This window comes from Pseudoliparis swirei, chromosome 23 (genome assembly GCF_029220125.1).
Source record: "Pseudoliparis swirei isolate HS2019 ecotype Mariana Trench chromosome 23, NWPU_hadal_v1, whole genome shotgun sequence".
NCBI classification, from domain to species: Eukaryota; Metazoa; Chordata; class Actinopteri; order Perciformes; family Liparidae; genus Pseudoliparis; species Pseudoliparis swirei.
This window is the reverse complement of record NC_079410.1, coordinates 11,816,911-11,832,640: the sequence shown is the minus strand read 5'-3', so window position 1 is coordinate 11,832,640 and position 15,730 is coordinate 11,816,911. Positions and strand designations below refer to the sequence as shown.

At 43.0% G+C, this 15,730-nt stretch overlaps 1 long non-coding RNA gene across 1 annotated transcript in view; it reads right to left on the bottom strand.

The window, feature by feature from the left end:
* The window catches only part of LOC130189190 (uncharacterized), a 52,757-nt gene that overhangs the window by 8,417 nt on the left and 28,610 nt on the right, over positions 1–15,730 (bottom strand). Inside the window, exon 2 of the long non-coding RNA XR_008830719.1 lies at positions 6,807–6,868. This is a non-coding gene — a long non-coding RNA (uncharacterized LOC130189190). The remainder of the gene's footprint in view (positions 1–6,806; positions 6,869–15,730) is intronic.

Here is a 15,730-nt window from a genome sequence, read left to right as displayed (position 1 = left end):
TGAACCCAAGTCATAGTTAAAACTTGACATGGACTTGACTTCTCCCAAACCTGATGGCTTTTTAAAGACTTGCTTTGAGATTTAAAATCAAACGATTAAATCTCAAGTTTTGACCTGATACAAAACACACACAGACATTGCACAACATTTTTAATTAGTTTTTCTTTCAGTGCAAGTAGAGATTTGTGCCAAATATGAAAAAAAGTTGCCCAAGAAATTCCTGGCGTATCATGACACTAGTGCAAAGGTGAGGTCACAGTGACCTTGATCTTTAGGCTCTCAGGTGGATGTTTGTGCCACTTTTGAAGAAATTATCTCCAAGCATTTGAGCTCACAAACACCAGAATGAACCGGACGGACGGACAGACAGACGGACAAATGGAAAACATAATGCCACCGACCACGGCTGTGGCATCCAAAGCTCACAAGCAGAAAACTAAACAAAAAATATAGTCACGGTCAAATTACACCTTTAAAACAGTCCATGTCAATGTCTGGGACTTAACTCTTCTCAGTCATGCATGCACCAGTGCAACTGCATTAAGAATGTTGATGGTACTTAATTACATTTTTAGTTGCCAGAGGTTACTCATCGCTTTCACCATTTTTGACTTGATTTCCTAAATTACTTCCTACATGAGTTGAAACTTAGATCGGCTTCGCCCCAAATCATGTCTGGTACTTTGTGCCATCCAGTGAGATGTAGTTCTCACCCAGACAAGTCAAGTCTTCCAGAAGATTACGAAGTGTCATCCTTAACCTCTTGGCCTCAACGCCCACACCCATAAACAAAAGATAATTACATGTCTGTGTCACAAAAATGTCTGTCAGTCTTGCGCTGGCGTATCTCCCTCAGTGTAGTTTATGGGAGGAATTGGGGAGCAGGGATCGTGTGCAGTACGTTTTTTGTGCACGACTTTCTCACCCACAAAAACAAGTACAGCATGTGCGTGGTCGTGTTTTTGAAACTGCAAACAGATTTATGTAGTGTTAGGGATCAGCTCTTTAAAAGGTCACATTGAACAAGTTAGGTCTGCTCAGTAAGCCCTGTTCCCTCTCTGATCCAGGTGACTCTGGGCCAATGGTTTCACAACACATGGGACTGACACGTAAGCACTCGGACCGCTTCATGACATTAGTCATTTCCGATTCCCAATGACGCCGAGCTGACTTTCAGCGTCTTTGATGAATTAGTTCCTATAGGGCGTTGTATGCGTGTCCTTTAAAAAAAATGCACTTTCTGAATCACAGCCCTGAATTTTGAGACCCAAATACGCCTTCAGCCGCAAGCTCGGCTGCAGAGCAAGATGCTCTGGCGTGGGAGAAGATATCTGCCTCGGTAACAGAGTTTTCCTCTCGACACGGATCACGTAGCGTTACATGAGAGGGGGAGTTAGAGGGGATATCTGTCAAACTCCCTTGATTACAAACATCCTTCAGCAACACATGTGAAATGGCACACACATTTAACACACATTCATGCATCGACGCACTAGAAGCACGACTTTGCATGCGTGTGTGCGCGTGTGCATCTGCGTGTGTGTGTGTGTACATATTACCAAAACACACACAACTCCTTGTGTAAATGCCAGGGACTGCAACGGTGGAAAAAGGTGGGACGAGGACTACATCAAGTCTAATCCAGCCAGGGATTAGGAGCGGGCAAATATCACCAATAATAAACAAATGAGTAACATTCTCGGTCTGTGTGGTTTCAAGCCACGGGGCTCCAGCTAGAACCCGGCAGGATCTGGATCCAATCCCGGTTGTTTATCAGTGTGAGTAGAAGCGACCACTTGTGAAACCCATAATGGCGAGAAGAGCAGTCCAACCAATGCCTCCTCCCACTTTGATTTACATCTCAGATCTGAGACTGAGTTTAATATATTTAGAACAAAGGGGCCATTTTGTTACCACTACATTATTCACAATGATATTTTCTTCTCGTTATCAGTATGTTCTGTGAGGCCATTATCGGACTTTGCCAAAAACAAATCTCCATTCACTGACACATATCCAACTATTTATAACATAGACTTATAACATAAAGCTTCTTCTTAGATATGATCACATGCTGCATTTTTCAGTTTTCATGTAATTTGTAATTTAACATATTTGGGTTCAGAAACCTTGTTCAAACTAAAAAGTTGATATCAGAACGGTACGAAACTGTAAAGAAAAGGTTGTACATTTTACAGACTAAACAATTAATCATATTTTTTTTCTCGAACAAATTAATAATAAAATCAAATTGGTAGCCTACCCCTAGATTAATATCTTGGCCTTAATATATTTCAATGTGACACAGCTTTTCAATATTACAACTTTGTTACAAATGAGGGAAACAGGCCCTACTTTCATGTATCACTCCTTGACATTTAATATCATCATCGTTTAATGTCTGGAAAATCATAATGCTTCATGGCAGAGGGGATTTTATGACATAATTCAACACAAGAAAGAAAGCAGAGCAGCACACCTGTTTAGCATTATTGACAAATATTGAGTACTTGTCTAGCCATCACCATGGAGAATATTGCAGAGGAATGTTGGACCGATAAAGTTGGCCATGAATTCCTTTAAGTAGTAACACGGTTGGTAAATTAGAAGAGTGTGATAAAACTGAGATCAAAAGTAAAGAAGGGAAAGCAGTTTGTAATTCGGTCCATGCAGTTTTCCGGGACAAGGAAAAAGTGAGCAAGAGGTGAGAAGTGCCGACACAGCATGTTTCCCTCCATCTGTTCTACCAGCTCTTTTGTCTTATGTGAAATCAGATGAGATGCTCCAATAAATCTCTACTTGTGTGAATGTTTGGAGGCCTTAATCTCACTGTGTGTGTGTGTGTTTAGAGCTATGTCTTCCCTTTGCTCTAATCCACCTATTTTGTTCTGCTCTACTGTTCAGATTCAAGGTGGAAAAGTGCCGACACTGCAACGTTTTGTCCTCTCCGTCTGTCTGGCCCACAGTGCTTTACCTGCTGAGCCCTGACACTCTCCGAGCCTCCAGGGCGCTGTGGCCTTAACCTTGTCCCCAAACATGTCCCCGGCATGCACAAAAGCCATCTGGGGTGCGGCTGAGAGCTTTGGCAACAAAATAACTCTTTCAATCTGCACTCTGCATGGTTCTGACTGCAGGGCGCTGAGGTCGCCAATGCCAAGGAGACTCTCACTGGACTTCCTCCTCCTTCTCCTCCACCCCTCTAATCCTAGCCTACATGACTGACTCCATCTGAAAGACCCACACGCCAGAGGTGGGAGCCAAAAGCACTGTGAGATTCAAAAAAAGACCACCTGCTCAACAAACTAAATTGCACTCACTCAAGGCAATGGGGTACAGAGAGAATGAAAAGGAGGGGAGCAAGAGAAAAAAAACCAAGTAAGAATAAAAAGAAACACAAGTCACTGCTCTCCCTCTGTGATCTTGGCAGACAAAAGAACAAATTGCATTTCTGCGTCATGGCACCCGAGGGTCAAAATCGGCATAAGGTGCCTCTCAGTACTGTTTGTGTGCGAACATGCTGATAACGTTTCCATCAATTCCCACAAGAGAGCCAGAGAGGTGCACAGGCCTACGTTTCAGCCTTTCATCTTGGCTTCTTTTGTATTCCGCTCCACTCTGTTGTCTCTCTCCTCTATTTGGCAGAATTGGCTGTTATTATTCCAAACAGCATTATCTTTATTAATGCCACAGGTCTCAGGACTGTGCACTCCCCGGGAGCCGGGTCCGGAGAGAGCTGCAACCAATCTCCCTAGATAAAAGCTCAGCGGAGAGCTGTATGCAAGCCAGACAGCTCCAACAGGCCTTCATCCTCCCTCCTCATTCCCAGAGAGAGGTTTCGGCCCTACAAAGACTAAGATGTGGCTTTAATCTTAGCACTTTCAGCCAGAAACATTTGAACTCAGATCGGCTCTCTGGGAGGCTATCAGAAGCCACCGGTCACAACAAACAGATTGTATTTTAGTAAATACATGAAATAATATTTGAAAGTTGCAAAAACAATATTATCCATAATAACCAAGTTTTGAAAACATGGATATTGAGAGAAAGGCTCCGGAATCATAAGCTCTTCAGGCTGTAAGTCATAGAACTTTATCTTCTGGTGCTACAGTTTCTGAGTGGGCCCTCCGTTTCAACTATGGCTTATATTGTTGGTGGCTCGTATGGACTGAGGCAGTTTCCTGAAGTCAGCCATGCATGTCGAGTTATTCTAAAGGTGGTGTGGAGAGCTGACGTGTGGCCAAGCCGGGCCAGGGCAGCGGCTGGGGTCTCGGCTTAGTGCCTCAAGCCCCTCGCTCCAGTGGTCACACAGCATCAGCTCCCGGCCCGAGCCCGGACACTGATTTATGGGACAGGGGGATTACCATCAAACCGGCCGTGAGGACCACCCAGATGGTGGCACAGGACGACAGTCGCACAAACAGACACAGGTGCACACACACACATTCAAATATACTAAATATTCAGGCAAGCACTAACATTGACCTTTTTTCACAGATAGTGACTTGAACGCAAGCAAAAGCGTTGCTGTATAAGATGTTAAAGATTAAAACCCTCTGGAAATAAACAAGCATGAAGAGCTGCACATGCCATTTGTAATGCCTCTGTTAACCACTCAAGTGCAGTGGGCGGGACTAGTTTTCAGAGGCTTCCTCATTACCACAAAGCGAGGGAGCCAACTTTGCTCATCAGGGTACAGATGTATCTACAGGATGTGCTCGGTTAGAAGTAATTCCTCTTAATGTACGTGACGTCATAGCTTCTCTCTTTTTTCTCACTTCAGTTTCCAAAATGTATAATTAATGACGGCTGATGTGATTTTCTATCTCAACGGACGCAGGTCCAAAACAAGAATGTTCTATCTGGTTACGGATGGACAGCTCAAAGACCGTCTTTTATCAACACTTATGTAAAGTCTCTGAAGTAAGATTCAACCTGATGACAATAAAGAATTCAGTTTACACATAAGTTTAGTTTGATAAAAATGTCCCGACAAATCTCGCTTTCATTCCAAATGCATTTTACATCCTAACACTTTTCCACCAGGTCAAATTTTCGTCCGTGAACACACAAATACACGTGCAAATACACCGAGCGAGGGGGGAGGAAAAAAAGGAAGGAAAGCACATATTTCTCACTTGCCAGGGCGCAGTGCAGCTCAACCTCAAGGCACCAGTTGGATGAGTTGAACAATAAGAGTCAATGACAAATCGGACGTGGTGCATTCCTTGGGCAAACACTCACTTCATAAAGGGAGACGGGTAGGCAAACACTCACCTGCCCTAAGCTAATAACTCTTGTGAGGGCAAACACAAAAACACACAAACACACACACACTCACACACACACACACACACACTTGAGCATCGATATGTTGAGACAATGATGGGAATCAAACTGCTCCAAACCGTGTTAATATAGAGAAAGTACCACATTTCATCTGATAGAGTTTTCTTTGTACCGAAATCATAGCAATGAGAAATGCAGGAGATCTGTGTCTCTTTATACTTAGTACCGAGCTATGTGAAGCGTGGAAATAGACTGGTACACATCTAGAATGTATAGGCTTGCTACGTTTAGGGTTGCTCCTAATCATTGCATTACAAAAGTAACCAGAAGACGAGATATTTTAACTGAGGCCAACACAACGGCTGCAGGAGGAGAATCTAAAAATGCTGTATGTTATACTAATCATCACATTATAAAACACATGTCTGTATGAAGCCTCCTAAATGTCTACATTATTGTGTGTCGGAAGCTCATCAATGACTGTAATTACTTTTTAAATGAAATACTTAATTGCTTTTTCACCTTCGGCATTCTTTCGCAGCAGAGTAGAGCAAAAGCTCTAGTGACAGCAGCGCTTCTCTCAGTGGGATGCACCCTCGACACTTCCTGACCATGTGACTTCCTTTCAGCTGCCTTTTGATTGGAAGCTCAGAAACGCCAAGGATGAAGAGAAGAGGGGGGCGCTTGTGGCTGGCGGGGAGCTGGTTGGCAGAAGACACATGAGAGAAAACAAATTCCTGCCCCATTGCCATGGAGATGAGCCAACAGCATGTTGGGGGGGAGGGGGGAGGGGGCACAGGCTGACCTGCTGTAGTTAACAATTCATCCCCGTATCCGGCTCCCAAATGATTGGGCAAACACGGAGTGCTGCGGAGTCAAAAGGGCCCCGAGGGGCTGAGAGAGGGGCATCACCCTGGGGTGACATGCTGACAGGCACACACTGGTTGGTAGAGGGTGGACCAGCTGAACGAGGGAGTAAGGGATAGGGGGCACCAGTGGGGAAGAAGTGGGGCTGATGGGATGTGGGAGAGGGGCTAAATACATTGAGTACTGCAGGCTCCAGCACGGTCCCAAAACAGTACTGATGGCTGTGCCTTTCAGAAGCTGTGTAATTAATGGCTTAAGTTAAAAAGCCATTTTAAAGATGAGAACAATCTCTTAGGAACAATCACAACAAATGTATTCCACATGTGGAGCTAAATAATTCATATTTGGTTCCCAGTTGTGACAATAGTTACGTGAGATATAATAAATAGTAACACTAAGAGTCTCTGCCATGTGTCCGCTTTTGTTACAGGTAGTGAACACATTCAACACACCTCAGCTGCAAGAGCTGGAAGGTAAAACACAGCTGGACACATTTTCTTTGGAGAAAATAAGAAGACAACATGCCCTCATGGCAGCTAAGCCACGACACATGGTTAAGCCCATGGCCATGTGGGCTTGTGGTGTTTCAGTTCTCTCCTGTAAACTTCTGCTGAGTCCTATTTGCAGTCTTCAGAAAAATATAGGCTACTCACCAGAAATTCCCTGAGAAGCAATTAAAGGTTGACATCTCATTCCAAGAATTTGGATTCCTTCACTGTGAAAAAAAACGACAAAAGAGGACAAACGTCACTTCATAAAACTATATAATACAGCATAGAGTATTCCATTGCTATATCTGCTTAACTCTTAACTCCATTTGTCCAGCTGGGTTCATTTAGGTAAAACAGTGTTAGAGCATGTAATATGAAGCACGAATGGAAAAATGGTTAAAAGTCTCAACCCACAGGAGCAGCTTCCACAACATTGAGCACTTTACAGTGAAGCAGAGCGACGCTTAACAATGATGGGTCAGGGACAAAAATAACAATCGATCAATGTCACATCATACAGAAGAAGCACCACAGATCTTAAATACTGTTCTTATAATAGGATAGATGCAGTGCCAGGATTTCTCTCAAAAAGCATAAACTGTCACTTCATGACCTATAGTGACTTGGTTTGCTCCCTGGAGTTGCAAACCAAATCCCAATATCCAATTGGCCATCTTACTTGAAATGCATGCACCAGTACAACAGACCATTCACTGTGCAGCGGTGGAGGGAGGGTGTGTTAGCAGAACGGACCCGTTACTGGTTCTCCACTGCTACTCACGTCAGAGTACAGGGTGTTCATAAACACTGCTTCAGCATGCCATTCCTTCAGTGGGAATTGGTATCCCCTCTATAATAATAATCTTCCCAACCAATCTTATAAATGAAAAACAGCACTGCATCATTAATAATGTGTCTGTCAGAGAGAGAGAAAAGAGAGGAGGGAAAGGAACAAAAACAGGGGGGAAAAGTAAGATTGTGATAAAAATAGCAGATGTTGAGAGTCACTTCTCGAAAGGTGTGTCATTCAGGGAGTTTGGGACGGTCCTTTGGCTGCGGCTGAGCTCTAAATTTAGCATATTTACGAAAATAAAATGTGAGTTCAGTCGCTGGCACTGGAACTTTCTCCTCCCCATTTATGACCTCAGTGGTGCAGCCGGCGTCACTCATGACGAAATACAAACCATATAAAACAACAAAAAAAGACCTCCTCAAATACTCTGAGCACACGAGGAAACAACCGCAATTTAATGTTCCCCGTAAATGATCTTATTATGGCAATCCAAGTCCAGATCAACAGAATAATATGGTTTTGCACATTCTAAATTTAGAGTAGAGTTTGGGCACGGATTACCTTTTACATAACAACTTTTAACAGAACAGTCTATTGTTTGATGTGCAGAAATTGAGAACTAAACGTACGTAACTTTCTATGATTGCACACTTGACTGTACACAAATGAAGGAAATGAAGGATGTGTGAGCACAGCCACTGTGTTTGAGACCTGTACTCATACATGCCAGTCAGCCTGTGTGTGGCGGGCTGGGGAGGATGCCCCTGGGCCAGGCTGAGCAGTGAGTGAAGCAGAAGTCCCATCCCTTGAAAGCATGCGAGTATCAGGCCTGTAACTAAAACACAAGTATAAACACAGCCGATGTCAGGGATTACACCCTGCCATACCGCCGCAGGCAACCACAGACAGCACAGGTGTAACCGTCACCACGGACACATTCTTCCACATCTCCGCTCTGCCAGTGGAGGCCTGACGGACAGCTCATCATTTCCCCTTGTTGGCTGCGTGAAACTTGTGTAAACATCTGCAGGCGGTTGTGTGTCTGTGTGTGCGTGTGGAGTGGGAGCCACAGGTGAGGAGGACCCCCCCCCCCCCCCACACACACACACACAGTAGATTAGAATGGCCTAATGTCATGTCAAAGAAGCCTTGCAGCACAATACCACACACACACGACAAATCTTTCCTTCAAAAACTGTTGTATTGATTATATTTCATATTTATTGTCTCACTTTGCTTTGAGAGTTGAATCTGATCTGATGCATCAATTTTTAACAAAAGTGCTACTGCAGTCGCAATCATTCACCAAGCTGCACACGAATAGGATGTTTTGAAATGTTTTTCGAGAGAATGATTCAGATTTAGCGAGAGCAGCAGAGATGACCGGAGATTGTACATTTCCTCAGTAAACAGCACCCTCTAGAGCAACACCATACATTCAGCCCGGCACCTCTCTCCTATTGTTGCTGCACGTCTTTTCATAAACAGCAGAACATTATATGACTCATTAGTATTAATTACTTCATGTAGAAATACCCCCCAAAAAACTGTTGATTGTTAAAGTGAGAAAATCAGACAAGCTCCCGGCTTTATGATTCTTTATAAGCAGGTTGACTTATTTCGGAGCCACATATGAAGAATCACAGAGGTGAGGTCGGACCACTCATTGTCCCAGTGTGAGTTGATAATGAGGCAGGCCATTATTAAGAAGTTGGCTTTAATCGTATGCAGGGTTATTAGGGCCGGTTTACTGTGCACAGGAGAGATTAACATGGGCCACGCATGGCGGAAAGAGCTGAGGGGGCCAACGATAAGCCAGCTACCCACAACCATGAAGCGGGCTGAGAAATATGAGCGCACAGTAGGACATGAAACCCAGCAGGACAAACCTCTTCCTCTCTCTCTCTCTCTCTGCCTCATTCGCCCTCACTCTCTGTTCGCGTCAAATCATGTTACACAACCACAAAGGAATGCCTCGTATATGAGACAGATTTAAAACAAGCGGAAAGAGAAAGAACATTAAAGAGAGGATCGCAGAGGGATCTATAGAAGCAGTGGGTGTTGTTTGGTTCCTTTCTGTTTGTATAAAAGCACAACATGGCAGGAAGCTTGGCAGAACTAAGGCCCAATGCAGTGGCACACAAGTCCAGACACATACGCACCTAACCACTTCACACATGCTTACGTAAACTAAATCAGCCTGAGACACAGTTGTGTGCATCAACCAGGGAGCACTACACACTTCCTCTATATTTTTCCATGCCATTAATAAAAATAGACAATGTACTGTTTCGATGCATTTGGAAATCTATCATTTTATGAGCTTTCAAACTTTCCCAACCCTTTATTTTCCGTGCCTTTGACCCAAATACATTAAGGCAGCACTTAATTAGGACGGCACACTCGTATTAAACATGATACACAGAACCCACCACAGGCCCATGTTTTAAAAAGAAAAGGTATATTTCCTATAATGTAGACAATGGAAAGTCCTTCGTTAAATATAATTGCAAGAGAAAAAGTGTGAACGTTGTGACCCGAGGCCAAAACTCTCTTAGTTTCATCAGATGGATCCACACTTGTGTTTTATCAACCCTCCAAGGCTAAAGCACGGATTTGTCATTATTATGCGAGTCTTTGTTGCTTTATCTCATTCAGTTGCACAATGAATAAACCACAAAAACATGAGATGAAAACCAACATTTCACAAGCACGGTCTGACTGCATTAGGAGAAGGGGTGTGTGTGTGTGTGTGTGTGTGTGTGTGTGCGTGTGTGTGTATCAAGTTAGCAGAAGGTCATAGTGGTGAAGTATTAGAGCACTGTTTGCTCTCCTCCATGTACTCTTGGGGACCAGCCTGTTTGAGAGTTTGAACAGTGACGTGTGAAACCCGTAAAAACAGGACATAGCGCCGCTCTGTTTGCTTAAGAACACCCAAAGAATGGACTGCCATTACAAAACAAATCCCTCAGCCTGCATTCCTCCTGTCCATCAAACCCTACCTGTTGAACAAGATATGAGACAGAGCGGAAAAGGTAGTTACAAGAACTTCTACTTTATGGGGTTGGACTTGCAATTTGTTTAAATGTTGTCCTCTCTCTGGTCTTCATATGCACAGGTTTCCATGAGCATATATAAGCATCTATTAATCACCGAGAACCCAAATAGGAAATAATGAAAATGTCGTCAATATTTACATTGTACTTCATAAATTTCATTTTGTATAAATTGTTTGACAGAAGTTACTTACATTTTGATCATTATATTAAACTACAGAATTACAGTTGGAATAATTACACTTTGGTGCACCAGGCTAGAGCTGCATGCAATAATTACAACTCAAATAAAAATGAACTATTGAGTCAAACAATATCTAACATACATTACAGGTTCTAGCATATGGATTGATATTATTTTAAAGTTAATAACTTTGAATTATTAGTCAGATGGTTTCACCCGGAGCTCTGGGAATTTAAATGGTGTTGTCACTAAATCTTCTGATATGTTCCACATTAAAAAAGAAAGAAATAATTAACAGAAGTTGTTTAATAAACTTTTTATATTTAACTGATTACTTGTTTGCTTCATAACACAGGAGAACACTGTGAAAATGTCCTTTACAATTCAAGGTGATCGTTTCAAATCTTTTTATGTCCGACCAACTCAATTATCACGAGATTCCCCATAAATTGCGTCTTACTTTTTGAAACACCAAAAGGCAGCCCTGCTGTCAACGGCTGCCTTCTGTCCAGTATCTGTTATATGAAACATTTTAATGATGTTTTCGGCAGAGATGCCCAACGTGCCCTTATGTAACATGTGAGCAGCCCGTGAAAACAAACTGATGGATCCGATAGTAAAACTGGGGTGACACTGGGCAGAAATCCATCAATTTGAACATATGAAAGGGGAAAGAGGCGCCACAAGATCCCAGCCCCCGCCCCTCCCTGCCATCATCCTCGTATCAGAGGAGCCATTGGGAGAACTGGATGTGATTTGTATGTGTGTTTTTGAAGAGGGGTGCTCATAAACAGCCATGAAAGGGGCCCCTCTATTCAGCCGGCGAGCAAAGATGCGCTTCATTGGGCCGGTCTTTTGTTTCCCGCTGTTCACAAAACCTTAAGCACAGAAAAAAAGGGGTTGATTCTCTCGATGTGTGCTGGCCCAAATGATGCCATTAGATTGGTGCCCGCTTTGGGTGAAAAAGGCTTCAGTAGCGCTTGAAGTGATTTAAAAGGTGCAGGAGAGAGCTGCCTGCAAATCCTGTTTGGAAGCAACACTGGAGGAGAATGGGGAGGCAAAGTGCCAAGCTGGTAATCATTCTATAGTATGCAAAACTGCTCTCAACGCCATGAGTGCCGTGGATGTTAAAACAAAAGATGCGAAACATTCCTTTGTCACGTGATTAGGGTCAATGTGCTGCGGTAGTGCGTGGGGTCAGGAAGTTCACCAAAGTTCCCACGCTGCCTCACACCATTAGATTACGGTAAAGCCGGTAACACTCATCATTATTGGCAGGCGGAGTTGTGTTTCTGAACACCAAAGTACTCTCACAGGTATAAGCCATCATTAAAAAAATTAATATACATGACTTCCTTGTCAGCATGACAATAAAAAAATGTTCACATAGAACTTTGCAACACAGTTACGCCACTGATGTCCCAATGAAACAATGACTAAGGTGCCTCAAGTGGTTGATGCACCTCGGGGCATCAACCACTTGATATTAATTCCTTGACATGTTCTATCCCTTTTGTAGCCATCTGATCATTCCTTGTATAAATTACTGATGTACTGCACAATATACATCCTAGTCCTCAACTGCACTTTATTTGTGTTGTATTATTCTCTTTGTACTATTTTTAACTGTTTATTTCACGTCATGTTTTGCATGTTTGTACGTATAACATGTTGTCCTTTCTGTGGAACCCAGGAAGATTAGCCGCCACTAAGGTGTCAGCTAATGGAGATCTAGTTAATAAACTAAAACAACTAAACAGTACAGGTATTTCATCTATTAATACAGCACCATAATGAGCGGTCGAGAACTATTGCAATCAAGCAACCAGGTGACAGTGTGACAAGGACACCCGGCCAGTGGCATTGTGCAGGGCATGTCCTCATGGTGCCCGCTCGCCGACAGCAACCTAATAGGCATGAGAACCTCGCAGTGTCAACAAAAGGGACAGCGCCAAACAAAACCACTTGTTGTGAGTGAGAGTGCTCCTGAACAGGCTCGGTCCGGTTCCGCTCTGCTCAGCCTTCATTTCCTTTATTCCCATTTCCATTTTCTCCTCGACATCTCAGCTATCAGGATGCACCATTTCATGTTTGTTTTCTTGAACAAATGATGCACTATTTTCCTCAGCCAACCACACACTCTCAGATGATCTTTTCAGGGTTTTAATGATTTGGAAAGTTGCATTTGTTTTTATTGTTTAGACTTTCTTTTGTTGTTGCTGTTGCCCAGTAAAAGGACTGGCAATACCATTATAACATTTCGAAATAATAAGCAGGGAGGTAAAAGTTCCGAGTGATTATTATATTATTACATTAGTGGTTATATGATTATTGACCTGTAATTAGTCTCGCAATTACTTGAGGGCTTACGTCATTCCACAGGGCATGACAATACCAATCGTTTCTGTAGAAAATAATTCTAAATGCAAAAGTGCCAGAAAATTATCATTCTAATCAGTTCACACACCAGGTGAGCAAACAGGGAGTTGGTTAGAGAAATTAAGTCTGCAAGCTGTTTGGCCTGCAAAGACATCACCTCTGATTGCACACACCAGGGTTGTCTCACGCACCAAATACTCACTTATCAGTGGTCATTAGTAACACAGTTTGAGATGCATGTTCTGCTGTACAGTCACCTCTGGACAGTAACTTGATGTGGACACACCGTTTTCTCCTCCACAGGCATTCATATCTACAGGAAATGATACAGAATGAACCAACTCTTGAATTCCAGTTCAAGGGAGAAACTAATGCTAAGCACCTCAAGGAAGCTTAAGCATTGAGCAGAAAGGCTTTGGGGAGAAATGTTAACTCGACACACAACAACAGCATTATGTTTCCCAAATACTCGATAATATGTAAAAGATGGAAAACTCAGAAAAATGTACGTTTATGAGAATGGCATTTTGATATTTAAATCTTCCGGAAAGGAAAGCAACCACTTGACAGATTACATCATAGAGTGTTAAAAATTCCTGGAAAAAATGCCAGTACTGAAGATACATACTGTGTGTCCATCATCCTAACAATGAGATGATCTGTGATTGTAACTCCAATATTACTCATGAAATCCAACTTGAATAAAATAAATTATGCATCCTAGGTGTCAGTCAGGCTGGAACCTCCGGTTCTGCCAAGTGAAGCCAATGGGGAAGTGTCTTAAAACTTGTATCTCTCAGGGGACGACTGCCTTGGTAGCAACAATAAGTTTGATTGAATGGAAGTCTCCTTCTCACTGGTTTTATTACCTCACGGTAAACATGGTAAAGATTGGTTTATTGTCTCTATCGCCAGTTCCACGTTCCTTAACCCTTGTGTTGCCTTAGGGTCATTTTGACCCGAATCAATATTACACCCTCCCCCCGCCTTTGGGTCATTTTGACCCGATTCAATGTTTCACCCTCCTGTTACCTTTATATTTACTAACATATTTTACCCTTTGGGTTCAATTTGACGCCAGCAATTAAAACCTCCAGAAAATTATTAGAATTAATATTGTTTTCCAAGTTTAAGTGTGAGGCACTTTATGTTTGTTTGTTGACTACCGAAAGAACACCGACATTAAACATTGAATGGGGTCAAATTAATCCTAAAGCGGGGGGAGGGTGTAATATTGATTCGGGTCAAAATGACCCTAAGGCAACACAAGGGTTAAGAGGACACATTTACATGTAGTTAGTCAAATCCTAACTGATTTAAGACAATATGTGGTTTCACTATCTCACACCTGGGGGTAGATTATGAGTTTGGTCGGGTGTGTACGTTCAGGTGTTTGTGCACACCTGTCTGTCCGTCCACTGCTAATCTCAAATACTACTGGACCCATCAGCTTAATACTGTTTGAGGCTGATTTATGATTATATGCTCAAAGATTTCTTGCGGCGATGCAGATTTTTTGAAAAACACATTTTATTGACAGTTTTATACCGTCATTCACTGCTGACTCGCCGCAATTAAGTGATCAACTGCTTCAATCTTGAGATTAGGGTTCAGGAATTGTTCCAGTCCAGATTTGTAAATCTTGGTGAGTCGCAAACGTCAGTCCAGTTGTATTCCTGATCTATTTTTCCAACAACCATGATGCATATGATTGTGTGTGTGTGTGTATGTGAGTGTGTGTGCATGTATCTAGTGTGTGTGGTTGAGTGAGAAAGAGAGACTGGGAGACAGCTGTTGGCGATCGGAGCAGAGGGAACGTTTTACAGTGAAGTTGTCGAAAGAAAAAGTGCAGTGTAGGTTACAGTTTGCTCATGAATAAACACTGCTAAAATACTTCTCAATATACCAAAGAAGTTCCCATGTCTTGCTTCCCAGCTGCCGGACGAGAGTGAAGCGAGAGTCTACGGGCCAGAGTGCAATCAACTCTTCTCTGTCACGACTTCTCCACCTTCATAGTTTTATATTCATCCGGCCTGCCTGCTTAATTAACTCTCCTGTCATTCCAGATCGTGTCATCCTCACCTGATTGTCCCTCATTCCCTTCACCTGGTCCTCACGCCCTTCTCACCTGCAGCCCATCTCCTCATTAGTCACTCACTATTTAGCTCCCTCACTTCCACTTGTCCTCTGCAAGATTGTCTTGTGTGTCAGTGCCAAACTCTCCAGCAAATTCCAAAATATTAATTCTGATCTGCCCGTTACGACCCTCATGCCTGTTGACCCGACTTAAGATTTTTGCCTGCCCCTTTTTGGATGTGTTGCCCTATTTGACGGAGCACCTGGTTTTGACCCTGCCTGAATTACCAAGATCCTTCTCCTGCATTCCTGTTTACGAGTTGTGCTTTTGGGTTCTAGTACCTGTAACCCTTACATACTCAGGCTAGGTTGCTACAAAGGGCCTTTTTCTGGTATTGCTAACGCTCCGATGTGAAACTAGGTGAAACTCCAACTGGTGTAGAACCTCGAGGCCATGATGTCGGTGGAAGTCTTTACCAGGATGCTTGATACGGCTCCTGTGAGCTCCTGCTGATAAGATTGAGGAGCAGGTCATTAGGAGACCCTCAGCCAACTGCTTGTCGGCTAACAATGCTGCCTCAGTCTTAGCTATCGGTCC